The sequence below is a fragment of the Leopardus geoffroyi genome, chromosome A1, assembly GCF_018350155.1.
Source record: "Leopardus geoffroyi isolate Oge1 chromosome A1, O.geoffroyi_Oge1_pat1.0, whole genome shotgun sequence".
NCBI lineage: Eukaryota > Metazoa > Chordata > Mammalia > Carnivora > Felidae > Leopardus > Leopardus geoffroyi.
The window spans coordinates 219,382,017-219,409,739 of record NC_059326.1 but is presented as its reverse complement, the minus strand read 5'-3'; the positions used below and the strand labels follow the sequence as shown (position 1 = coordinate 219,409,739).

Below are 27,723 nucleotides of genomic sequence, written 5' to 3'. Positions count from 1 at the left end.
ATTTTTTCATAGCAGGCAGAAATGAGATTGAGTTTTGTATATTGGTCTCATATCCTGTAAACTTGCTGAAATTACTTATCAGCCTAATAGGTATTCTGGGTTCCTGAGGATTTTTTTCACATAATATCATGTCATGTGCAAATAGAGACAGTTTCCTCCACCCTTTCTTTTTTTTTAATTTTTAAGTTTATTCATCTATTTTGAGAGAGAGAGAGAGAGAAACATAGCACACGGACGGGGGGGACAGAGAGAGGGAGAAAGAGAGAAAGAATCCCAAGCAGGCTCCATGCTGTCAGCACAGAGCCTGATGCAGGACTCAAACCCACAAACTGCAAGATCATGACCTGAGCCGCAGTCAAGAGCCTGACACTTAACTGACTGAGCCACCCAGGCTCCCCTCTTTCTCCCTTTCTAATCCGGATGTGTTTTATTTCATTTCCTTCCCTAACTGCCCTCTCTAGGACCTATAGCACCTGCGGTACAATGTAAATAGAAGTGATAACAGGGAACACTCTTGTCGTTTCAGATGTTAGTGGGAAAGCATTTAATCTTTCACCATTATACATTATATTAGGAGTGAGATTTTTGTAGTTGCTCTTTGTTTGGAGGAAATCTCATCTATTCCTAAATTTTTTATTGCTTTATAGTGAAAAGGGCCCTGAGTTTTGTCAAATGCTTTTTCTGAGTCTATTTTGATGATGATATTCTTGTTCTATTAATATGGTGTTGTTACATTGAATGGTTATTTTATGTTGACTCAACTCTGCACTCCTAAGTCAGTTCCATAGTCAGTGTAAAAATCTTTTAATATACCACTAGATTTGTTTTCTAGTATCTTACTGAGAATTATTGTGTCTATCTCCTTAAGAGATATTAACCTTTAGTTTTCTTCTCTATGATGCCTTTCTCTGGCTTCATAATAGCATAATACTATCCTCATAGAATGAATTGAGAAATTTTCCTTACTCTTCTAGTTTTTGGAATAATTGTTAAAAGATTGATGTTAAATGCATGACATATAATCCTTCTGATATGCTGTTGGATACATAATTCGTGGAGGAATTTTAAATCTTTATATGGGATATTTGTTTTATTTTCATCGTATTTACTTGAGAGAGAGAGTGTGTGGGAGACAGGGGCAGAAGGAGAGGGAGAGAGAGAGAGAGAGAGAGAGAGAGAGAGAGAGAAAGAGAGAATCTTAAGCAGTCTCTACACTCAACACAGGGTCCAATGTTGGGCTTGATCCCACGATCATGACCTGAGCACAAACCAAGGGTTGGGTTCATCTGAGCCACCCAGGCACCCTGTCTTGGTTTTTTAATTTGTGAATTCTTTGTCTGGATTTGCTATCAGAGTGACATTTACCTCACTGAATAAGTGGAGTATGTTTCTTCTTCTTCTATTTCTCAGAAGAATTTGATAAAGATGGTTGCTAATTCTTCATATATCTGGTGGAATTTGCCAATGAAACTATCTGCTTGGGTTTTTCTTTGTTTAGTGTTTGATTTTTAATTCATTCTCTTGTTGTATGTGTGTTATTATTACCTTTTTGTATTAAAATGTTTATTTAAACATTTAAAAAGTGGAAATTCTCAATTTTATAAGAAAAGAAAAAAATCATATGCTGAAGTCTCTAAGATCCATGGTCACTTTCATTATGGTATATTATTAAAATTGTTCTACTTTATTATTTGTTATTGTTGTTAACCACTTACTCTGCCTAATTTGTAAATTAAATATTATCATAAGTACATATGTATTGGAAAAAACAGTACATATAGGTTTCAGTAATATCTGTGGTTTCAGGCATCCATCGGGGGTCTTGGAACATCCCCCCACAGATGAGGAGGAACTACTGTTCCACATTCTCTTAATTACTATAGCTACAGGGTTGGCATTACCATCAGGCAAAGTGATCCCTCCCATTTTATTCTTATTTTTCAGTGCTGTTTTAGTTATTCTAAAGTCTCTTCCTTTCCATATAAAACATAGAATAATGTTGTCTATGTCTGAATCTTGCTTGGATTTTGATAGGGATTTCATTAAATGTTGACATCTTTTCTACATTGTCTTCAAATCTTTGAACACACTATGTCTCTCCATTAAGAATTCTTTATCTCAGTAGTAATTTGTAATTTTTAGCACATAGATCCTATAGCATATTTTGTTAAATTTGCATCTAAGTATTTCACTGGAGCATTTTTCTGAGTATTACTTTTTGGTCTCCATATATTTATTGTTAGTACAAATGTGATTTTTTCGTATGTTGGTCTTATATTTGCAATCTTGCTGAATTCACTTATTAATTCTGAGGTTTTTTTTTTCCTCAATACAAATAATCATCCCATTTTCAAATAGTGAGAGTTTTATTTCTTTCTTTCAATGTGTATGATTTTTATTGCCATTTTTTTACTCTTTAAAATGGGAACAACTTCCAGTACTATATGGAATGAGAGTGGACATCTTTGTCTTGTCCCTAAACTCACAGGGAAAGTAATCACTCTTTTAATGTCAAGCATGATGTTTGTTGTAGATTTGTTGAAAGTGTCCTTATCAAGTTGAGAAAGATCCCCTCTATTCCAAGTTTGTGTGAGAGTATTTATCATACATGGGTATTGATTTTTAAACGCCTTTTCTGCATCCATTGATATGAGCATATGATTTTCTTCTTAGCCTATTGATGTGGTATATTACATTGATTGATTTTCAAATAAGTTACCAGACTTGCATATCTGGAATATATCCCAGTTAGTCACAGAATATAATTATTTTTAAACATTGCAGATGTGATTTGCTAATATGTTATGAGGAATACTTGCACAGCCTTTTGAGTTTCCCTACTTTCTCTTAGCATAATGTGTTTGATTGATTCTTTTTGTTGCATGTATCTGTAGTTTATTTCTTTTTATTGCTTTCATTGCATGGATAAATAGAGTTTGTCCATTACTAGATTGAGGGGCATTTGGGTTGTTTATGCTTTTTACTGGTTATGAATAGAGCTATGATAAACCTTTGCTTAAAGGCTATGTGCAAACATAAGTTTCTATTTCTCTGGAGTAAATACATGGGAGGGATCTTTAGTTCACATGGTTAGCACATATATAAATTTATAAGAAATGACCACACTATTTTCCAGAATTATTATATAATTTTACAGTTCTTCCACAATGTACAGGATTTCTAGTTGCACTCCACATATTCACCAATTCTTGGTAGGATCAGTTTTGCTTATTTATTTGCCTCAATTTTATCCATTCCTGTAGGCAGGTGTGTAGTAACATTTCATTTTGGTATTAATTGGCATTTCTCTAGTGCCTAAAGATGTTGAACTTTTTTTTTGATGTGCTTATTTTCTATCCATAATTCTACTTTGTTGTAGTTTAGTTCAAGTATTTTGAGTTCCTTTTTATTGGATTGTTTGCTTTCTTATTATTGAACTTTGAAATTTTTTATCTATTTCAGAAATAATTTCATTATCAGCACTTCTGGTAGTGGCGGTTGGAGGGGCTGAAGCAAGATGGGTCAAAGTCAGAGTGGTGGTCATGGCCCTGGAGGTGGCAAGAAGGATGAAAAGGACAAGGAAAAGAAATACAAACTTCCCGGGCCAACTAGAGTGGGGAAAAAGAAAAAGAAGACAAGGAGATCAGATGCTGTCAGCAAGCTAACACGGAGATACCTCACACTCCACGCCAGTTAAAGTTACTGAAAAGACTATTTTCTCATGGAGGAAGAATTCATTAGAGATCGGGAACAAATGAAACTTTTAGAAGAAAAGCAAGAGGAGGAAAGATCAAAGGTGGATGATCTGAAGGGAACCCAATGTCAGTAGGAATGTTGGAAGAGATCATTGAGGGCAATCATGCCATCGTGTCTACATCTGTGGGCTCAGAACACTACGTCAGCATTCTTTACACTGTAGACAAGGATCTGCTGGAGCCAGGCTGCTCGGTCTTGCTTAGCCACAAGGTATATGCCATCATAAAGGTGCTCATGGATGACACAGACCCTTGATCACAGTGATGAAGGTAAAAAAGCACCCCCACCAGGAAACCTATGCTGTTGTTGGGGGGCTGGACAACCAAATCCAGGAAATTAAGGAATCTGTGGAGCTTCCTCCAACTCATCATGAATATTATGAAGGGAGGGGCATAAAGTACCCAAAAGGGGGTCATTCTGTGCCACCTGGCACAGGTGAAACCTTATTAGCCAAAGCAGTAGCAAACCAAACCTCAGCCACTTTTTTGAGTGGTTGGTTCTGAACTTATTCAGAGGTATCTAGGTGATGGGCCTAACCTCCTTCAGGAATTGTTTTGAGTTGCAGAAGAATATGCAGCATCCATCGTGTTTATTGATGAAATTGATGCCACTGGAACAAAAAGTTATGTCTCAAATTCCAGTGGTGAGAGAGAAATTCAATGAACAATGCTGGAACTGTTGAACCAGTTGGATGGATTTGATTCAAGGGGTGTCATGAAAGTGATCATGGCCACAAACCGAATGGTAACTTTGGATTCAGTACTCACCAGACCAGGCTGCATTGACAGGAAAATTATGTTCCCCCTGCCCAATAAAAAGACTAAGAAGCACGTCTTTCAGATGCACGCAAGCAGGATGACCTTGGCCAATGATGTTACACTGGATGACTTGATCATGGCTAAAGATGACTTCTCTGGGGCCGACATCCAGACAATCTGTACAGAAGTTGGTCTGATGGCCTTGAGAGAACATAGAATGAAAGCAACAAATGAAGACTCCAAAAAAATCTAAAGCAAATGTTCTTTATAAAAAACAAAAACAAAAACAAAAAACAAGGCGGCACCCCTGAGGGGCTCTATCTGTGAGAGTGTCCTGACTCCTCAGAGGTATGAGGTTGGGAAAGTTGCCCAGAGGAACCCATGTTCCAGTTGATCTTTCTTAGTAAAACCTCCTGTGTCCCTTTTTGAGTGTGATGTGCAGGGTGCCCACTGGGCTGCCTTCATCTGTTGGTCACGTGCCGTACTCTCCCCCCAATAAGGCGAGCTCCTTTTCAAAAATATCAAAACAAAAACAAATAAACAAACAAAAAACAAGAAATAATTTCTTTATCAAATGTTTTATTTCAATCTGTGACTATTAATTTTTATGCAAACTAACTTGTCAATTTGCTTTTTATATATTTTTCTTTGGTTTTCTAAAAAGACTGTGCCTTAGTCAAGGTTCCAAATGCATTCTAATGTGTTTCATCCTAAAAGTTTTGTAACCTTATTCTTTATATTTAAGTCTAAGATCTCTTTTGGGCTCATGTTTGTTTATGTTACAAAGAATGGGTTCAGGTTAATTTTTGTGTTTGTAAAATTTGTGTTCGTTTAATTCCCAAAGGCATCCGTATATACTGTGTGCTAGTATTTCATATAGTAACTAATAAAATTACTTATAATTAAACCTCTCAAAAGTCATTTCGTTGCTCTTGACCTTTTTTCAAAGTATCTGGACAGTACCACTAACAGTAGTGCTTTAACACATATTTTCTTCTACCCTGAGCTGTGCCAGACTGTTCCCTGCTGCAACTTGACCAAAATATTTAAAAAATCTCAGGGCTCATGTTTCAGAGAACTTGTTTTACTTTCACAATTGTCTAGGGTTGACTTCTATGTTGCTAAAAAGTTTAAGCATAGTTCATAAACTTGATGTTTGCACTCATACAATTTATATACTACATTTAAAAAAGTAGTGAGGACTTATGATAGCTTCCATAGCTTTTAAGGACTTCATATTAAAATTTTCAAATAATTAGTATGTCAAGATGTCTCAGTCCATGGCTTTTTCCCTCCCCTAGGTGATTGTTTCTATTTTTAATATTTAAAAAGAAATCTCTCTAGGATCTTAAGGGAAACAAAGCCAAGATCATCTTAAAAAGCTCTATACGATATAGAGATGTATATGTATATAACTATTTAACACATTTTTATTCTTAAATATATTCTTATAACTAAAAGTAAAGAAAGTAAGCTTAATATGAATCATATTTAAAGAGATAATACTGTTGATATTAAAAATTATCTATATTACAGCATTCAAATTGGGCAAAAGTCTTAAAATGATCAAAAGAAACACACTATAATTAAAATAACAACAAAGATTCTAAGCATTAAGAATAGAGCCACATCACTATTTCAAAGGAAAGCTGACAGATCAGAAATAGCAACTACATTATTAACAACTGTTAATCATGTTATTCATTGAATAATCCACACGTTTCCTGTCTGATTTGAAATGCCGGTTTTATCTAATAAATTTCTTCTTTAATTAATAATTTGTGTTCTGCTCATTGATCTGCATATTTGTTGCTGGGCCAGCATCACAATTATTTAATCAATGGATTTTATAATACCTTTATATTATTTATGGCAACAGTACACATACTATTCTATCTTTTATGCATTTCATTTTCCATGTGAATTTTAAAGTAAATTTTTAAGTTTGTGGGGGAAATCTACAATTTAAAATAAAATTATGTTATATGAGTCCCTAAACTGAGGAAATCTGATTTTTCTGCCATTTATTTTACCATTAAAGAATTATTAATTAGTCTCCATTTACTGAAATGCACTTGTGGTGTATATTCAAGATACTTTTAACCTATAAACCTTGATTATTTATTGTTAATATATTTTTGAGTTATGATATAATTTTGAGTGTTATTTTTAAAAGTATCTTTAATTTTCCTTGGAGAAGTTACTGTTAAAATTGATGAAAGCTTTTAATTCTGAAGAATAAACTCATAAATTATCAAATAACCATGTTCTGTCCATTAATTTTAAATTATTCTCAATTAATAAAAATAATATGAATTTATGATATATATCTGTGAGAAGAATTATAACCATAATCCATAGATATTTATATTATTTGCCAAATACTCTGTATAAAATAAAGAATTTTCCACTTGATCAAATAGGTAGCTTGAGGTTCACCTAATTTTTAAGTGGTTAGGTAGTTAAAATATTTTGTTAGTATGTTATTATTTTACTGTACTGTGATAATGTCAATTTTGTTAATAATCCAAGGGAAATTATTTTTTTCAATATGGTTTCCAAACACTTTGACCTGTTTATTTCACCTGTTAATTCATGACACCTGTTTGTTTCTTTGCTCAATTTCCAGTTCCCATACTTACTTTCATTTTTAAAAATTTTGTGTTGAAATATATCTCATAGTATAGGCACAATGGACGATCCCTTTATATCTCTCCACTGAGAAATACAATAATGAATAAGACTCTTTTGGCTCTTTTGTGTCCTATAAAGATACATATGCCTCTCTCCTTGTTTTGCCCTATTATATCTCAAATTAAACTCTTCATTACATAAGGAGCAGAATCACTGTGTTTAGCTTGATACATACATTGTCTCATGTGATTTCATACACTTTTTTTTTTAGGAGACCAGTAGACTGACAAAGTGACCTTCCTCAAACTTACTTCAGCTATCACAACTTATGTTTGATTTCTTTGCCTATACCCAAAATGATCACTTGCACTATGTAATTTTCAAAATTTAAGTAAAAATGTATGTGAATTCCTCAACAAATCATTATTTGCACTGTTATAACTCTAAGAGCTATTTTATAAAAGTTCAGTATAATTATGAAATTCAATGTTCTATCTGTATACAAAGATTAGTAAAATCACAGAATTAAAAAGTGTACCGCATTCAGGGGTGTCTGGGGGGCTCAGGTCATGATCTCATGGTTTGTGACTTTGAGCCCCATCTTGGGCTCTGTGTTGACAGCTCAGAGCCTGGAGACTGCTTAGGATTCTGTGTCTCCCTCTCTGTCTCTGCTCACCCTCTGTCTCTCTCTGTCTCTCAAAAATAATCTTTGAAAAAAACTTACTTAAAAAATGTGCTGCATTCAGATTTAATGTCTACATATAATTGTTCTTGAGACAATTATCTCTGTATTGTATTTCTTGAATTTAGAAAGAAAACACAACTGAAATGACATAGGTTATAAATGTGTATGTTTGTGAGCAGGTATTTACATGCTTATTTTATATATTAATACATATAAACACAAAACTAGGCACTTAAAATTTTCATGTTGTTTGTAGTTTAACTGTTGAGCTATACCCAAAGCTGAATTTTGTCCTCAATTTATCTATACCTTGTTCGGTGGTGAAAATGTTGGTATGCATAAATTATCCCATAGATCCTAATAAGAAGTCAAAGATAGTAACTTAATACAAAAGAATGTTGAATCAGACATTTTGTCATAATGTGGTGCAAAAGGTTATGAGAATGGCTAAAAACAGTTATAAGGAATGGGTTAAAATAAGTTAATGGCCACAAAGGTACCTGTATGTTTTGTTTAATTTTAACAAAAATATGAAGCTGTTTTTGAAAGATTCTGATGTGATGAGTAGCATCTGCTCTTATTTTGTTATATAACAATTTGCATAAAATCTATTAAGTTTGCTGTACTGCATGCTTCAGGAATTTAATAACCCAGAATTATGGATGATATACAGTACTTGGTAACAAATGTTAATAAACAAAAATTGTACTTCTAGCTAGAAATACATATAGAAACTAATATGTAATTTGAGGGAGAATAAATTGATTGCAAATTGTTTTCATCATTTCTAGTAATTAATTTGTTCTAATTAAGAAGGTGTGATTTGTATTTCTATGCTTCTAATTCTTTGGAGTACTACAGAAAATGCAGTTTCATCATTAACTTGATTGCACATAATGGGTATCATAAAATGCCTTTCATAGACTCTCTTTCTCTCTTGCACTCCCTCTTCTTTATAAAGTAATGAATCCATATGAAATTGTTAGTTGTAAAAATGAGAAGGTTACATGATATCTATGAGGCCTTGGGTACAACAAGGTTGCCATCCCTTTCTATTCTTAAGAAAAGTTATTGCTCTCTCTCTTCCAAAATGAATTATTTCTGTTTTACCTCCACTGGGGCAAAGAATATACTCAAGACATATTTTTACATCAATCTTTTAGCATAATATCTATACTTTAGGCACATACATTCCATTCCTATACTCTGCTAAAGCCAAGGTAATTACATAATGCGAATGTATTCAGCCTTTCATAAACGACCTTTATTATAAACTGTAAAGGTTTAAGAGACTGTACAGGTGTTTCTGTACAAGTGGAATATAGGATGATACATAAAAACATAAGGTTTAGAGTCTTAGATCCCTATACCCAAATTTGGATTTTACCTCATATTAGCTGAGAGAACTTAGACAAAGTTATTTTCTAATCATAAGATTCTTTCCAGAAATAAGGAAACCCAAGGATTAACCTGTAGATTAAACGGAATAGAAAATATGTAGCTGGTGCCCAGCACAGAGAAATGACATAATAAATGCTGGTATCTTTAAAGCAATTCATGTTGATGTCTGTTCAAAACCACGAAGCATTCTGACTTTGCAAACAATAATTTGCAGAGCCAAATAGAAATTATTATAATATTCCTGACACATTTTGTTTTGTCAAACAGTGGCACAGAGAGACATTCTAAGTGTGTGTGGGGTGTGTGTGTGTATTTTCTCCTTTGTATCTGTCAGTCCATTAACAATAAACAAATAAGGATAATTTTGAGTGACAACAATGAAGTATTTTCGGTATATTCTGGGCATTTCAAGTCAACCAAAGCCTATTATTCCAACCTATTAATCTTTGCCAAAATTGTTATTTTTGGAAGTGGCTAAAAATAATTTTGTTTTTATTTATCTTAAAAGTTTCTCTTAATTCCCCATGTTTTATTCACTTTGAACAAAAATTGAGAAAAATGGCCTCAGTCAGCCAGCCAGCCAACCAATCAAAAATTGAATATCGAGGATGTATTATACGCCAGACACAGATGATAGGCCTCCAAGAAACAACAAAATAGTCATATTTCCTACATGAAGAAGGTCTCAGTTTAGTCAAATATACACAAGTACAATGCATTAAAATGTGTTTCATATCAGGAATATATAAAAGACACTAAAAGAACATAGAGTGAATGACCCTATTATTGGCTTAGCAGAGATATGATAGTCAAGATAATCCTTGAAAATGTTCTGGAAGTATGAAAAGGAATTCATGGTAGGGAAAAAATATGTCAGTTTTTTTTTTAATAACAACAGAAAGTAAAGTACTAATAGGATTGAAAACAGGAAGAGTTTCAAATGATTACAACTCCTAATATTTCTATCCAGTATCTTTCCCAAATAATTATATATTACCCCAACATAAATCAGTATGATCTTGCTTACAGTAATTATTTTAGAGTAAAAAATTGAGGATAATAAACCATATTTAACTATTATTTTACAATGTTATCAAAAACTTCTAAATATCAAAAGCCTTCGACATAATATTTGATAATGTTGCTATTATCTCTCTAATAAACACACTGTAGTGAAACAGGATAACAATGTCATCTGTGATCATATAGCCAATAAATGAATGCAGTTGTATCAAAATAACATCCAGCTTACTAAAACTGTGCACTTTCGACTCTACCACTTCTGACTCTTATCATTTTTAAACCCTTTTATACTTTTGTTGTTGTCGTTGTCGTTGTTCACAGGGTAACTAGTTTAGTGGCTTGGACAGACCTATCTATCTATATCATATTCATGTCACTCAAAGACATGTAGCGAGTGCCTGTTATCAACCGAATACCCTTCTTGTCATGAGAGATACAGGAGAAAACTAAACCAGTCTTGCCTAGGAAACTGCCCAATGGGTAAAATCCATTAGAACACAAGTAACTGCAGTGTGTAATCTGAACAAATGAGTCTAACATGCCTGGAGTATAATTAATCACTTTCCTCCTATTTCTCTAAATGAAGTTTAAAATGTTGAAACACTGTCAAAACAAAAATCACACCGAACAAAGTTCAACAGTCAAGGAAGACTTTCTTCATGGCTATTGGAAGAGTGGAGAGGGGACAGAACTCCCTTTGAACTCAATTCCACTCAGAGGAAAGGTGGGAGGGTTCTTAAGCCCTGGAGTAAGTTAGTACAAAAGTACTGAGGACCTCAGGGGGGTGGCATTGGTGTATAGGATGTGCCAGGTGCATTCAGTTTTTCCTGAGTTTGCAAGGGTTTTTTTTTTTTTTTTCTTTTTGATCACGGTCATTTGTATTTGCTCATCCCTGCCCATTACAGTTAGCCTCTTGCCTTCTGATTGACAGAGGCAGATGGTAGTGCTGTTATCCTTGATGATTACAATTCAAAGGGATGACTCCCAGGAACTTGACAAGGGCTTTACTGGTTTGTAAAACTGGCAAGAAACTTCATCTCAACAGGGCACAGAAAGAGTTTATAAGTTTTCTAGAGTAAATATTCTAAGAAAAAAAAGAGGTCAGGGTCTAGAGTCAGGTAGAAGCATCTAAAAGTTAGTCAAGCTGAGGGAAACGTTAGTCTTCCTTGGGTACTAAACATGTTTGATTGCCAGGAGCACGGTTTTTGCATGCTGTTTCTTCCTTCTTATCTCCACTGTATTATTCAAGGCCCTTGGGCACTTAAATCACACTGGTCACTCATGTGGTAGAGACATCTTGTTTAATGTATTTTGTTTAGACTGCAAATTGTTGTTTCTAAAACTAATATAGGCAATATTTTCAATTGGGAAATCTCATATATTTTCATAACTAGATATTTTGCTGCCCCCTTCAAAATGTAAAAAAAAAAAATCTGCCTTCTTGAGCATTTGTATTTGTAACCCCCATCTTACATAATCTAAAGGAAAATAACACTCTCCATAAGCAAGTAATAGGAAGCCTGGTGTCTAAAAGTCCACTGTTGCCATTTCTGTCACTGATCCACTCCACCATGTGGTGTAGCTGTTGGATATTAATTAGCTTTCTTTAAGTGTTCTTTGGCTTTCTCTAAGCCCAGAACAGTGTGGTCTTCCAATGAAGAAATCTATGAAGAAACCTGTGTTTGCATAAGCCACAATGAATTCACCTTATTTAAGTAGACTTACCTATAATCAAGGCGTAGTCTGTATTTACTACAGATAACTAATTTCAGAGCATGTTTTAAGAAACTTGTATCTCAGATGTACACCAGATCATGTTCTCGTTTGGAAGGTGTTCTATTTAGTTGAAAAACTGTTGAATAATGGACCATTTTCAAATGTCATCATTACATATAAGTACTTCTTTATTCAATGACTTAAATGGAGACATGGAGTTTGATTTAACAATATTAGCAGATGTCTCTGGGTTATTTGCAATAACTAATTTAATTCTTTTATATGGTTGCATTGTACCAGGCATCTTGACCAGCATTGAAAGGACAAAATTTAGCAAACACAATTTTTGGAAAGTAATCAGTCCATGTAAACAAAGGGTCTTAGAATTTTAGTTCGTTTGCTTTACGACTCTGCTTCCTGAAACAGCTAATCAGGCTTATTTACATTACTCAACTGACAGTATTCAGACATAAGGGTAAAAAATAACAATTCTCTTAACTTATATTAGTGAAATATTTCAGTAGTGTTGAGTTCAGTCTGCAGGCAACCTTTAGGAGTGGGATCAATAGTTTACAGTAAATCCAGTAGCTATATATAATTATTAAATCAATCAATAAACAAATTAATACAGACCTTATAGGAGGTCTGAAAAACTTATAATTCAAGGGAAAGAGAAGGCTAACTCTGTTAGTTGATAATAAGGCTATATTGTAAAAGATGAGCCTATATTTTTAAGTGTTCTCCTTAAAATAAATTATGTATTTTTCTAAAGAATATTATTTTTATTTTACATTTCAATATTCATTATGATAGTATTTTACATCTCTATATGTAAACCGATGTTGAGGACCCAGAATAATAAAATTTGAACAAATATGCTGTATTATTGGCACCAATTGATTTGTGATTTAACACATACAAAAAATAAGTTTTAAATACAGTCCACTAAATTAAAATGGGACATTTATAATTCAAATTCACATAGATAATCCTATATAAATAAATAATCCTCAGAGTCTTCATACACCGGACAAAATTCTTCTGCAGTGTTTATCTAGTAGCCGTTTTTAAAGCTGTGTCTGGAAAAATCAATAAAAATAAGATTCAGGAAGTTTTTGTAGTTTAATTTTAACACAGAGCTTATAAGATTTAGCCTAATAAAATTGGAAAAACAAGAAAAATTAAGTTTGTAAAATTGATTTTTAAGGAGTAGAGATTTTCTAGAGCTCAGCAGGTATGTGATAGGATTAAATACTTTCATAGCTAAAAATATGATTCAACAAACAAACGTGTGTTCAACATGAGCTTGGATGTTATAATTGTCTGTGGAATCAGGATTTAACTATAATTTTTAAATTATACTTTAAAAGTGGTAATAATGTAAGTGTGTGTATGTGTGTGCATGTGTAAGTTTTTATATGTTAACACAAAATATGGTGAATAGAAACTATCCGGAGGTTAATTTTAATTAAGTTGCACCAAGAAGCAAAACACAGAACCATTTCAGGATGAGAATGATGCTGGATCTCTGGTAGAACATCAAATAAGGGAGATTTTAAAAGAGAAGCTTTTCTATTTATTGTCATTTCTATAGTCACAGAGTAAATCAATTAAATGAGACTCCTCATCTTCAAAGGTCAAAATATGGGCATTGTAAGTTTGTAGAAAACATACTGGAAGTTCTATGGCCATTATCAATTTTAGCTCTTTAAAATGCAAATGATCAAGGGGCGCCTGGGTGGCGCAGTCGGTTAAGCGTCCGACTTCAGCCAGGTCATGATCTCGCGGTCCGTGAGTTCGAGCCCCGCGTCGGGCTCTGGGCTGATGGCTCAGAGCCTGGAGCCTGTTTCCGATTCTGTGTCTCCCTCTCTCTCTGCCCCTCCCCCGTTCATGCTCTGTCTCTCTCTGTCCCAAAAATAAATAAACGTTGAAAAAAAAAATTAAAAAAAAATGCAAATGATCAAAAACACATATTGACTTAAGAAAAAAGGAACATTTATTTGCTTATGTAACTCAAAGGTTCCAATATGGCTAGAGATGAACATTCAGATGGTCTAATAACATCATGCTCTTGCTTCTTTATTTCCACCCTAAGTTCAGCTGAATCTCCCCACAAAACAAGTTGATCTCCAGCAACATCTAACTTTACGTTTTATTTTTTGGCAACACAAAGAAACGGACTGATTACACTTATAATAGTTCCACCAACAATTTAAACTAAGTCTCACTGGCCTGGGGTTGCATGCCCATCCCTGTCAGTCAGAGTAGGTTTAGGACTTGCTGCAGTCATAAATACATACTGTAATGGTAGCTTAACGTAAGAAAGCATTATTTGTTGCTCAAGCCATGACTGATGTAGGTCAAAAGACTCTTTCCCACCCTTCCGTCATGCCATCTTTAACTCATGACCTTAAAATCTCCATAGCAGGGGAAGAGAGAGAAAACACACACAAAAAAAATACACTCTGAATTGACTTGCCAAGAATTCAGTAACATCCAGCTACCTGAGTGAAGGAAATGCTGGAAAATATATTTTCTCATATGTCCAGAAAGAAGGAAATGAAACAGGATTTGTTTCTACCATGTATTTCCTTTCCCAATCACTTTTCAGAGAGGTTTGGTTCTCTAATGGACCAGACATATCCACTCCTCAATTGGGGGGAATTAGGGAGGTCAATACCATTCAATTGCAGTGACAATGAAGTTGGGCTGTTTGCCAAAAGAATACATAGTTGTCTTTAGAGCCAAATGAGGGAAAGGAGGCTCAAAAAACAAACTGCCCAGAAATATAAACAGTTTTTCTTTACAAAGTGCAAATAGTGAAATATATCCCTTTTCAATTTTACCAAATGATAATGCAGTCAGTCACACTTGAGTTACTGGTTTTTAAAATTATCCTTATCTTCTCCAACCAAACATATATAATTAAACTGATAGGCTAAATCATTGATTAAAAAATGTGATGAAAAATGTTATGCTTAATGATGCTATATTTTATTAAGTATAATAAAAGAATCAGATTACTACATGTTACAGGTAATTTGTGGAGTTACAGGTAATTTGTGATACATAACCAAATTTGTGAAGATAAATTTAGATTTTTTCAGGAATAATATATTCATAGAATCTTGAAATTTGAAAAAAAAACATTAAAGTCATTTAATTCACCTAAAATCTTACGTGCAAATAGCTCATCTATGACCGCATGCAGAGTGTATTGAATACATGGTGACTGTGGTCTTTTTTTTTTTTTTTTTTTTTAATTTTTTAACGTTTTGTTTATTTTTGAGACAGGGAGAGACAGAGCACGAACAGGGGAGGGTCAGAGAGAGGGAGACACAGAATCTGAAACAGGCTCCAGGCTCTGTGCTATCCGCACAGAGCCCGACGTGGGGCTGGAACCCACCGCCCGCGAGATCATGACCTGAGCCGAAGTCGGCCGCTTAACCGACTGAGCCACCCAGGCGCCCCAGACTGTGGTCTTTTTTAATGTTTATATACCAACATATTAATAGCTACAACAATTTTATTTATAAAACTATCATCAGAGTTTAATGAAAATTGAATTTCACCCAAAAGTTTTAGTGAGATTAATAGAATGTTCAATTGTAACCTAATAAATGTGTGGTAAAACAGGAATCAGAGGTTCTGAACAATATTGTATACAAAGCTAACATAACTATTTTATTTCTTAGCATTTTATTTTTCAGGTACGAAGTTGGATTAATCCGCTGTCTTTATCAGAAAAAACAAAAACAAAAACAAACAAAAACAAAAACAACACACACACACACACACACAAACACCTTCATCATAATGTATTATGTAAGAGATTTCTGGTCCATCATAGTCTCATATAGTTCTTTAAAATATTATACAATAGGCTTAGATTAAAAACATGTGTGGCTACATTCAGTCTGGATGTACCTTTTATTTAGCCCTTTTTCCCACGCCTTTGAAGATATTCTGTGTAGAAATGCGGTTATCAGGGATCCTAAAAATAGAGATTGTTCAGGGTCACCTGGAAAGGGATCCTGCTGGCTTTGCTATGAGGACACAGCCTAGCTAAGGCTGTGTTGCTTTAGTTAGCAGGGGACAACGATATTTATAAAAGTATTTATTTTAAGAGAAGTGCAGAGATTAGCAATGTAAATCTTTTAAGAAGATGCTGCAACCTGGTGTATAAAAAGATTATTGAAAGACAATAATGTCTCTGTGTTTTCAACTCTTAACAACACATAATCTGCATGTAGTATGTCCCTAGAGAAGAAGAGTAGGACAGGGGAAAGCCGTTCTAATTTATATTCATTTACTTGTGCTCTGTGCAGGCAATTACTGAATCCTTGGTTAAGTAAATCAGAAATAAATATGTCTCTTCCCATCAACCCATATTCCATTTGAAAATTTTCAAAGAATATTCGTCGAGTTTCCATTTCTATTATAGCTTATTCCTGCAAGGTAATTATTTAGCTCAATTATTTAAACCATTTTCCCTTATCTGAGTAACTCAAAATGACCTCCCTAGAATTTATCAAGTGTCAAAATCGTACTTCCCATTCACATAAAACTTAGGCCATATAGAAATATGCTAAATGATACCATGAAAATGAAACAACCTGAATAGAGAAAGTGGGAAATGCTACATAGTACAAGGGGCTACATTTAAATAATGAATAAATAAATACAGTTGACCCTTGAACAACATGAGTTTGACCATATAAGTCTACTTATAGGCCTATTTTTATTTTTATAAATGTAGTACAGTATTGTAAATCTATTTTGTCTTCCTTATGATTTTCTTAATAATATTTTCCACTCAGAGAGAAATAAAACAATAAATAGACTCTTAATTATAGATAACAAACTGATGGTTACCAGGATGGAGGTGGGTGGGGTGATGGATGAAACAGGTGATGGGGATTAAGGAGTACACTTGTGATGAGCCCCTGGTATTGGATGGCAGTGTTGGATCACTATATTGCATGCCTGAAATTAATATTACACTGTATGCTAACTAACTGGAATTCAAATAAAAACTTGAAAAAATTATTTTCTTTTCTCTAGCATACTTTATTATAAGAATATAGTATATAATATATACAACATACACAATATGTTTTAATCAACTGTTCGTGTTATTAGTAAGGCTTATAGTCACTAGTGGGCTATTGGTAGTTAAATTTGGGGGGGATCAAAAGTTATACACAGATTTTCAACTGCATAGGAATTGGCACCCCTAATCCCCATGTTGCTCAAAGGTCAACTACATTCAGCATGAAAAGATAAACTAAGGGAGAAGCTATAATAAGTTTAAAAATGGGCCATATTTGGATCTTCAATCAAATATCAAAAACAACAAAAAAAAAAACAGCAGAACTATATTTTTGATACTTTGGAAAAATAACATAGACTGTAGTTACATGGTATGAATTAATAATTTTAAATATTTTGTTGTGATAATGATATAATAGTGAAATCCTTATGTATTTGTGATACATAGTAATGTGTTTATAGGGGAAAAAGGTGTTATTTAGTCTCCTCTTTTGGGGAAGGTGAAGATGAAGAGGAAGTTGGGAGAGACTGCTATTTCAGTGAATTTCCTTATAATTTTGTGATGATGACATTCTGAGGTAATAGAACCATGTAGCTGTAGTTAACTGAGAAAGAAATGAGATTATGCTTAATACATCAGGCAATATCACCACACATAGGTGGCAATCAGAAGGGTATGATCTTCAGTTACTAGCAATATTCATTATTACTTTGCATGCATATGTATAAGTTTTCTTTACTTTTATTTTTTTAATGTTTATTTGAGAGACAGAGAGAGAAATAGAGAGTGAGAGACAGAGTGGGGTGGAGAGAGAGAGAGAATCCCAAGCAAGATCTGTGCAGTCAGTACAAAACCTGGTGTGGGGCTCAGTCCCATGAACCCAACTCAAGAGCCAGATGCTTAACTGACTGAGCCATATAATATGGCCATAATATATATGCAAATATGGCCGTAATATATATGCAAATATGCATATATATATATATACACACACACACACACACACACACACACACACACACACACACTTTTTTTTTTTTTTTAGGAAACAACAGGTTCACAATTGAGTCACTTGTGCAAAACCCCACATCAGCAAACGAAGACTTAACACCTAACCTAATTGCATTTTAAGCCCCTCCCAGGAATCTAACCTTAACTAGTCAGTCTGGAATTTCCTGGTCAGCACTACTGAGGTAAGCTGTCCAACAGACCCCTTTCATTCCCTAAAGGAAAGGTGACCTTTCCTGGAACAATCCACTCTTTCCCCATTTCTGGCTATAAAAGCCTTCCATCCTGTACAGCTCATTGGAGATTGTTTCTATTTGCCAGAGGGGATGGTGTCCAATTCATGAACCACTTAATAAATCCAATTAGATCTTCAAATTTACTCAGTTGAATTTTGCTTTTTAACAATGTTCATGTATATACATATACACATAGACATACACATTTACTTAGTTCTTTTTCTTTTGACTTTGAATATTTCTCAAACTTTGAGGAGGAACCAAAACAATTTAAATTGGGTGTTTAAGAAATTCTGTTATAAAATCTAAAAGTGAAAACTGAACTTCATCCATGCTTAGAAAATTATCATCCCTTACAGTTTGAAAGGGACATACGCCATATTAAAGACAAAAATTCACAACTTTCAAGATTCCTCTATATTTTTATTAGCAAGATGTATATATTTTATTTGAGATCTAGTTTCAATAACTATTGACGTACCAACACCATTAAAATCCTCTAATAATTGGACATTAAAAAACCCCAAATATTTTGATATTTTAATATGAAATTTAATAAAAACTCTGCATACAGGTACTTTTATAACCCTAACAAGATCTTTAAATAAATGTTTAGACATTATGGGCAAGACAGTACCAAACGCTATGATTAATGTTACTAAACAGTTTCTGTTATAAACTTCTGTTTTCAGAACCTGACATGATTCTGAAAAAGTCTCGGTTTGCACTAAAGTGTCGCATGTTTTGCCTCTTTCTCTAGGTGATTTTCTTCTCACATGTGGGAGGAAAATCTGTTCCCTTTTTCCAACAAGTGACAATGTGGAAAATATATTTTTCATTGTAAAAGTAATTTGCTTCCTATTTGTATTTAAAGTAGCTCAAATGACATGCTTGTATAACTACCCTAAATAATTTTATACATTTTATTTTGATTATAAAAATTATACATAATTATTGTAGAATCATTTAGAAACACAGAAGAATTTAAAGAAATATAAAAACCCACACACAAAGATCACAATTCATATTTTTTTCTTTTCCTTTGCCGCTTTTAAAAATATATACATATCAAATATTTTAAAAAATAAGAATATACAAATATATAACAGCAAGCCAAGTTTTAAATATCTTAACTTGTAATTCTAAATGGCTTCATAATAAATTATTAATACAAGAGCTATACTCATTTAACCAATCATAAATTGTCTCCAGTTTCCTATTATAAAAATTACAACATGATGTATAACCTTGCATACCCATATTTGTGTGGCCCCGAATATTTTTACAGAAACTTTCTTGAATTGGGAAAGCCTGCTTGCTACCAACTGACATATGTTATCCCATTTATTGAGGACAAAACTAGATTATTTTTCCATCCTCCTTTGCAATTAGGTATGGCCATGTGGTTAATTTTTCTCCAATCGAAGATAGGCAGATTCAATAGGCATCACTTTCAGATCTTCCTAATAAAATCTCCTGGTATGATACTCTATGTTCTTTTTCCATCTTGGATGATTGGCAAGTTGCCCTTAGAAACATTGGTTAAATTTTTTTTTTTAATTTTTTTCAACGTTTATTCATTTTTTTGAGACAGAGAGAGACAGAGCATGAACGGGGAAGGGTCAGAGAGAGAGGGAGACACAGAATCCGAAACAGGCTCCAGGCTCCGGGCTGTCCACACAGAGCCTGACGCAGGGCTCGAACTCACAGACAGTGAGATCATAACCCGAGCCGAAGTCGGACGCTCAACCGACTGAGCCACTCAGGCGCCCCTCTCATCATCTTTTTAAATAAATGTCTCTAAAGCACTGTTGACTCAAATGTGACTAAATGAGGTCACAGATTTTCATCCTTAGAATACTAGGTTTTTAAGACACACTCAGTAGATCTAACCATCCTTTCTTTCTTTATAATATCGTCTTCCTTTGGCTTCCATGAAACCACATTACTGGTGTTCAACTGTGGCTTTGTCTTCTTCATTTCTTTGCAAAGCAACTGCCTTTATCTAATTTCTAAATGGAGAATTTTCTCAAAACTGGTCTGTTCTCTACACCGTCTTCTTTTTTTTTTTTTTAATTTTTTTTTCAACGTTTATTCATTTTTGGGACAGAGAGAGACAGAGCATGAACGGGGGAGGGGCAGAGAGAGAGGGAGACACAGAATCGGAAACAGGCTCCAGGCTCTGAGCCATCAGCCCAGAGCCTGATGCGGGGCTCGAACTCATGGACCGCGAGATCGTGACCTGGCTGAAGTCGGACGCCTAACCGACTGCGCCACCCAGGCGCCCCACATTGGTTAAATTTAATATCTGTTATGGCCTTAGTTTCTTAATGCATATTCGGCAGAAAAGTGTTCCACTGACCTGCATACTTGTTCAGGACTGTTACTTGAGAAACAATTTCTTGTTCTTTAAACGACTATGAATTTAGAGTAACTTATTATACTACAGTTTAGCCTATTCTAAGTAATAACTTTTGAGGATTTTTAATACATACGATAAAAATGCCTTCTGAAAACTTTGCAGTAATCTATAGCTAAAACAGTACTTGATAATATTACCAAGGCAGCACTCTTGCAAATATTGGGAACCTTATCGAAAGGGCCCTTCTAGGAAAAAAAAAAATGAAAAGCTTATATTCACCTAATATGCTGAGCTTTTATTTAAAACATTATTTACAAGAGTATGGATTGTGCGTAATGAAATTACAAGGGATTGAATCCTGCACCTAGTAATAATTGGGCTTCACTACCACCTCAAGACCTGAAACACAAAGGGAGGGAGGAATTACCTCAGTTTGAGACAGAGAAGCTATGTTGAGTGACTGCTTGACAGAAGCCAGAAGGCAGAAATAGCCAACTTTGATTTTGTGCACATATCCCAGACACTTAGGCATAGAAAACAATGTTAGAGAGTAATTCTAAAAAGAAACCTAATAGAGTGGGCCCAATGCACCTTGTTTGCCCCTTGGTGTATATTTTTGTAACTTCTGTGGGCAAAAGGTACACAAATCTCTTCAGTGTCTCTCTATTGTCAAGAGTTAGTGAAAATTTGGTCACTGTTATACATGAAATCTAAGAGGTGAGTTGACAATATTCTTCATACAAGATAGTGTGAAACAAAGAAGGAAAAAATAGCCAAATTTGGTCTTTGCTATTTTTTTAAGTCTAGAAACTGTATTCTTTACCTTTGTTGAAAGGAAGAGACTCATTCAATATCTGCAAAAGAAAATCTGAGCTTTAATGTATGGGACTACATTGCTAACCAATCAAACTGCTAAGGTTGGGGGAAGCATGGGATCAGGAATTAGTACTCTTTTAGAAGCAGGTGTGTATAGAGATTTTGAACTTTAGTCAAGGAAACATGTTGACTAGAATTTGGATATTTCTGGTGGATTGCATTGGCTTTCAGAAGCTAGTTACTAATGAAGGTAAATTTAACATGGCTGCTTACCTCCCTACTTTAGGAGCGGTTCCTAAAGCCTAAGTCAATGCTTCCTCATATATGGGGCTCCCAGTGCGGCTGGTTAGGGATTCTTTACAAACCTCAATGAACCTTTGCTTTCGCGGAAACTGAGTTTTTGGCAATAATGTCTGTAATATTTATTGGATGATTGTGGATTACTATTGAGTAGAATTTAACAAGAGTCATAAATAACACTCCAGTCAATTTATTGTGTTCTGAACATGGTCAGCATTGCGCTGACTATAGAGAAGCATTCCCATTTGCCTGGTAATTCACTTTGGCCAATAGAGGGACACACATATCTGAATGTTAGTTAAACTACTAATCTAAAATGGCCAAGAGAAGGTCCATCCCCTGCAAGAAGGGAACTGGAGGAAATAAATATCTAAATATCATTCTCCTTTTTTTCTTGAAACCTCTGTCAATGCCCTGAGCTGGAGAATTGGCTAGAAGCCAGAGGGTAAGGGTATGTACAGACCACAGAAGTTAGCATTGGTGAACACAAAGAGTGAAGAAGTTACAGTATAGATCAGAAGGAACAAAATAATGATAGCCAGGACTGGTAAATTATATTTTGATATTTCATTTTATTTATTTTTATTTATTTATTTATTTATTTATTTTTTGATTTTTTTTTTATTATATGAAATTTATTGTCAAATTGGTTTCCATACAACACCCAGTGCTCATCCCAAAAGGTGCCCTCCTCAATACCCATCACCCACCCTCTCCTCCCTCCCACCCCCCATCAACCCTCAGTTTGTTCTCAGTTTTTAACAGTCTCTTATGCTTTGGCTCTCTCCCACTCTAACCTCTTTTTTTTTTTTTCTTTTTTCCTCCCCCTCCCCCATGGGTTCCTGTTAAGTTTCTCAGGATCCACATAAGAGTGAAACCATACGGTATCTGTCTTTCTCTGTATGGCTTATTTCACTTAGCATCACACTCTCCAGTTCCATCCACGTTGCTACAAAAGGCCGTATTTCATTTTTTCTCATTGCCACGTAGTATTCCATTGTGTATATAAACCAAAATTTCTTTATCCATTCATCAATTGATGGACATTTAGGCTCTTTCCATAATTTGGCTATTGTTGAGAGTGCTGCTATGAACATTGGGGTACAAGTGCCCCTATGCATCAGTACTCCTGTATCCCTTGGATAAATTCCTAGCAGTGCTATTGCTGGGTCATAGGGTAGGTCTATTTTTAATTTTCTGAGGAACCTCCACACTGCTTTCCAGAGCAGCTGCACCAATTTGCATTCCCACCAACAGTGCAAGAGGGTTCCCGTTTCTCCACATCCTCTCCAGCATCTATAGTCTCCTGATTTGTTCATTTTGGCCACTCTGACTGGCGTGAGGTGATACCTGAGTGTGGTTTTGATTTGTATTTCCCTGATAAGGAGCGACGCTGAACATCTTTTCATGTGCCTGTTGGCCATCTGGATGTCTTCTTTAGAGAAGTGTCTATTCATGTTTTCTGCCCATTTCTTCACTGGGTTATTTGTTTTTCGGGTGTGGAGTTTGGTGAGCTCTTTTTTTTTTTTTTTAAATTAATAACTTTTTTTTTTCAACGTTTATTCATTTTTGGGACAGGGAGAGACAGAGCATGAACGGGGGAGGGGCAGAGAGAGAGGGAGACACAGAATTGGGAAACAGGCTCCAGGCTCTGAGCCATCAGCCCAGAGCCCGACGCGGGGCTCGAACTCACGGACCGCGAGATCGTGACCTGGCTGAAGTCGGACGCCTAACTGACTGTGCCACTCAGGCGCCCCTAGTGAGCTCTTTATAGATTTTGGATACTAGCCCTTTGTCCGATATGTCATTTGCAAATATCTTTTCCCATTCCGTTGGTTGCCTTTTAGTTTTGTTGGTTGTTTCCTTTGCTATGCAGAAGATTTTATCTTCATAAGGTCCCAGTAATTCACTTTTGCTTTTAATTCCCTTGCCTTTGGGGATGTGTCGAGTAAGAGATTGCTACGGCTGAGGTCAGAGAGGTCTTTTCCTGCTTTTCCTCTAAGGTTTTGATGGTTTCCTGTCTCACATTCAGGTCCTTTATCCACTTTGAGTTTATTTTTGTGAATGGTGTGAGAAAGTGGTCCAGTTTCAACCTTCTGCATGTTGCTGTCCAGTTCTCCCAGCACCATTTGTTAAAGAGACTGTCTTTTTTCCATTGGATGTTCTTTCCTGCTTTGTCAAAGATGAGTTGGCCATACGTTTGTGGGTCTAGTTCTGGGGTTTCTATTCTATTCCATTGGTCTATGTGTCTGTTTTTGTGCCAATACCATGCTGTCTTGATGATGACAGCTTTGTAGTAGAGGCTAAAGTCTGGGATTGTGATGCCTCCTGCTTTGGTCTTCTTCTTCAAAATTCCTTTGGCTATTCGGGGCCTTTTGTGGTTCCATATGAATTTTAGGATTGCTTGTTCTAGTTTCGAGAAGAATGCTGGTGCAATTTTGATTGGAATTGCATTCAATGTGTAGATAGCTTTGGGTAGTATTGACATTTTGACAATATTTATTCTTCCAATCCATGAGCAGGGAATGTCTTTCCATTTCTTTAAATCTTCTTCAATTTCCTTCATAAGCTTTCTATAGTTTTCAGCATACAGATCCTTTACATCTTTGGTTAGATTTATTCCTAGGTATTTTATGCTTCTTGGTGCAATTGTGAATGGGATCAGTTTCTTTATTTGTCTTTCTGTGGCTTCATTGTTAGTGTATAAGAATGCAACTGATTTCTGTACATTGATTTTGTATCCTGCAACTTTGCTGAATTCATGTATCAATTCTAGCAGACTTTTGGTGGAGTCTATTGGATTTTCCATGTATAATATGTCATCTGCAAAAAGCGAAAGCTTGACTTCATCTTTGCCAATTTTGATGCCTTTGATTTCCTTTTGTTGTTTGATTGCTGATGCTAGAACTTCCAGCACTATGTTAAACAACAGCGGTGAGAGTGGGCATCCCTGTCGTGTTCCTGATCTCAGGGAAAAAGCTCTCAGTTTTTCCCCGTTGAGGATGATGTTAGCTGTGGGCTTTTCATAAATGGCTTTTATGATCTTTAAGTATGTTCCTTCTATCCCGACTTTCTCAAGGGTTTTTATTAAGAAACCGTGCTGGATTTTGTCAAAGTCCTTTTCTGCATCGATTGACAGGATCATATGGTTCTTCTCTTTTTTTTTTTTTTTTTTTTGTTAATGTGATGTATCACGTTGATTGATTTGCGAATGTTGAACCAGCCCTGCATCCCAGGAATGAATCCCACTTGATCATGGTGAATAATTCTTTTTATATGCTGTTGAATTCGATTTGCTAGTATCTTATTGAGAATTTTTGCATCCATATTCATCATAGATATTGGCCGGTAGTTCTCCTTTTTTACTGGGTCTCTGTCTGGTTTAGGAATCAAAGTAATACTGGCTTCATAGAATGAGTCTGGAAGTTTTCCTTCCCTTTCTATTTCTTGGAATAGCTTGAGAAGGATAGGTATTATCTCTGCTTTAAACGTCTGGTAGAACTCCCCTGGGAAGCCATCTGGTCCTGGACTCTTATTTGTTGGGAGATTTTTGATAACCGATTCAATTTCTTCGCTGGTTATGGGTCTGTTCAAGCTTTCTATTTCCTCCTGATTGAGTTTTGGAAGAGTGTGGGTGTTCAGGAATTTGTCCATTTCTTCCAGGTTGTCCAATTTGTTGGCATATAATTTTTCATAGTATTCCCTGAGAATTGTTTGTATCTCTGAGGGATTGGTTGTAATAATTCCATTTTCATTCATGATTTTATCTATTTGGGTCATCTCCCTTTTCTTTTTGAGAAGCCTGGCTAGAGGTTTGTCAATTTTGCTTATTTTTTCAAAAAACCAACTCTTGGTTTCGTTGATCTACTCTACAGTTTTTTTAGACTCTATATTGTTTATTTCTGCTCTGATCTTTATTATTTCTCTTCTTCTGCTGGGTTTGGGGTGTCTTTGCTGTTCTGCTTCTATTTCCTTTAGGTGTGCTGTTAGATTTTGTATTTGGGATTTTTCTTGTTTCTTGAGATAGGCCTGGATTGCAATGTATTTTCCTCTCAGGACTGCCTTCGCTGCGTCCCAAAGCGTTTGGATTGTTGTATTTTCATTTTCATTCGTTTCCATATATTTTTTAATTTCTTCTCTAATTTCCTGGTTGACCCACTCATTCGTTAGTAGGGTGTTCTTTAACCTCCATGCTTTTGGAGGTTTTCCAGACTTTTTTCTGTGGTTGATTTCAAGCTTCATAGCATTGTGGTCTGAAAGTATGCATGGTATAATTTCAATTCTGGTAAACTTATGAAGGGCTGTTTTGTGACCCAGTATATGATCTATCTTGGAGAATGTTCCATGTGCACTCGAGAAGAAAGTATATTCTGTTGCTTTGGGATGCAGAGTTCTAAATATATCTGTCAAGTCCATCTGATCCAATGTCTCATTCAGGGCCCTTGTTTCTTTACTGACCGTGTGTCTAGATGATCTATCCATTTCTGTAAGTGGGGTGTTAAAGTCCCCTGCAATTACCACATTCTTATCAATAAGGTTGCTTATGTTTATGAGTAGTTGTTTTATATATTTGGGGGCTCCGGTATTCGGCGCATAGACATTTATAATTGTTAGTTCTTCCTGATGAATAGACCCTGTAACTATTATATAATGTCCTTCTTCATCTCTTGTTACAGCCTTTAATTTAAAGTCTAGTTTGTCTGATATAAGTATGGCTACTCCAGCTTTCTTTTGGCTTCCAGTAGCATGATAAATAGTTCTCCATCCCCTCACTCTCAATCTAAAGGTGTCCTCAGGTCTAAAATGAGTCTCTTGTAGACAGCAAATAGATGGGTCTTGTTTTTTTATCCATTCTGATACCCTATGTCTTTTGGTTGGCGCATTTAATCCATTTACATTCAGTGTTATTATAGAAAGATACGGGTTTAGAGTCATTGTGATGTTTGTATGTTTTATGCTTGTAGTGTTGTCTCTGGTACTTTGTCTCACAGGGTCCCCCTTAGGATCCCTTGTAGGGCTGGTTTAGTGGTGACAAATTCCTTCAGTTTTTGTTTGTTTGGGAAGACCTTTATCTCTCCTTCTATTCTAAATGACAGACTTGCTGGATAAAGGATTCTCAGCTGCATATTTTTTCTGTCTAGCACACTGAAAATCTCGTGCCAATTCTTTCTGGCCTGCCAAGTTTCAAAAGAGAGATCAGTCACGAGTCTTATAGGTCTCCCTTTATATGTGAGGGCACGTTTACCCCTTGCTGCTTTCAGAATTTTCTCTTTATCCTTGTATTTTGCCAGTTTCACTATGATATGTCGTGCAGAAGATCGATTCAAGTTACGTCTGAAGGGAGTTCTCTGTGCCTCTTGGATTTCAATGCCTTTTTCTTTCCCCAGTTCAGGGAAGTTCTCAGCTATTATTTCTTCAAGTACCCCTTCAGCACCTTTCCCTCTCTCTTCCTCCTCTGGGATACCAATTATGCGTATATTATTTCTTTTTAGCGTATCACTTAGTTCTCTAATTTTCCCCTCATACTCCTGGATTTTTTATCTCTCTTTTTCTCAGCTTCCTCTTTTTCCATAACTTTATCTTCTAGTTCACCTATTCTCTCCTCTGCCTCTTCAATCCGAGCCGTGGTGGTTTCCATTTTGTTTTGCATTTCATTTAAAGCGTTTTTCAGCTCCTTGTGACTGTTCCTTAGTCCCTTGATCTCTGTAGCAAGAGATTCTCTGCTGTCCTCTATACTGTTTTCAAGCCCAGCGATTAATTTTATGACTCTTATTCTAAATTCACTTTCTGTTATATTATTTAAATCCTTTTTGATCAGCTCATTAGCTTTTGTTATTTCCTGGAGATTCTTCTGAGGGGAATTCTTCCGCTTGGTCATTTTGGATAGTCCCTGGCGTGGTGAGGACCTGCAGGGCACTTCCCCTGTGCTGTGGTGTATAACTGGAGTTGGTGGGCGGAGTCGCAGTCAGACCTGA

The 27,723-nt window shown here is 35.3% G+C and overlaps 1 pseudogene; it reads left to right on the top strand.

Annotated features, from left to right (window-relative positions):
• The first annotated feature begins 3,486 nt into the window (after positions 1-3,486).
• LOC123606036 lies at positions 3,487-4,841 on the top strand (annotated as a pseudogene).
• The last annotated feature ends 22,882 nt before the right edge of the window (positions 4,842-27,723 follow it).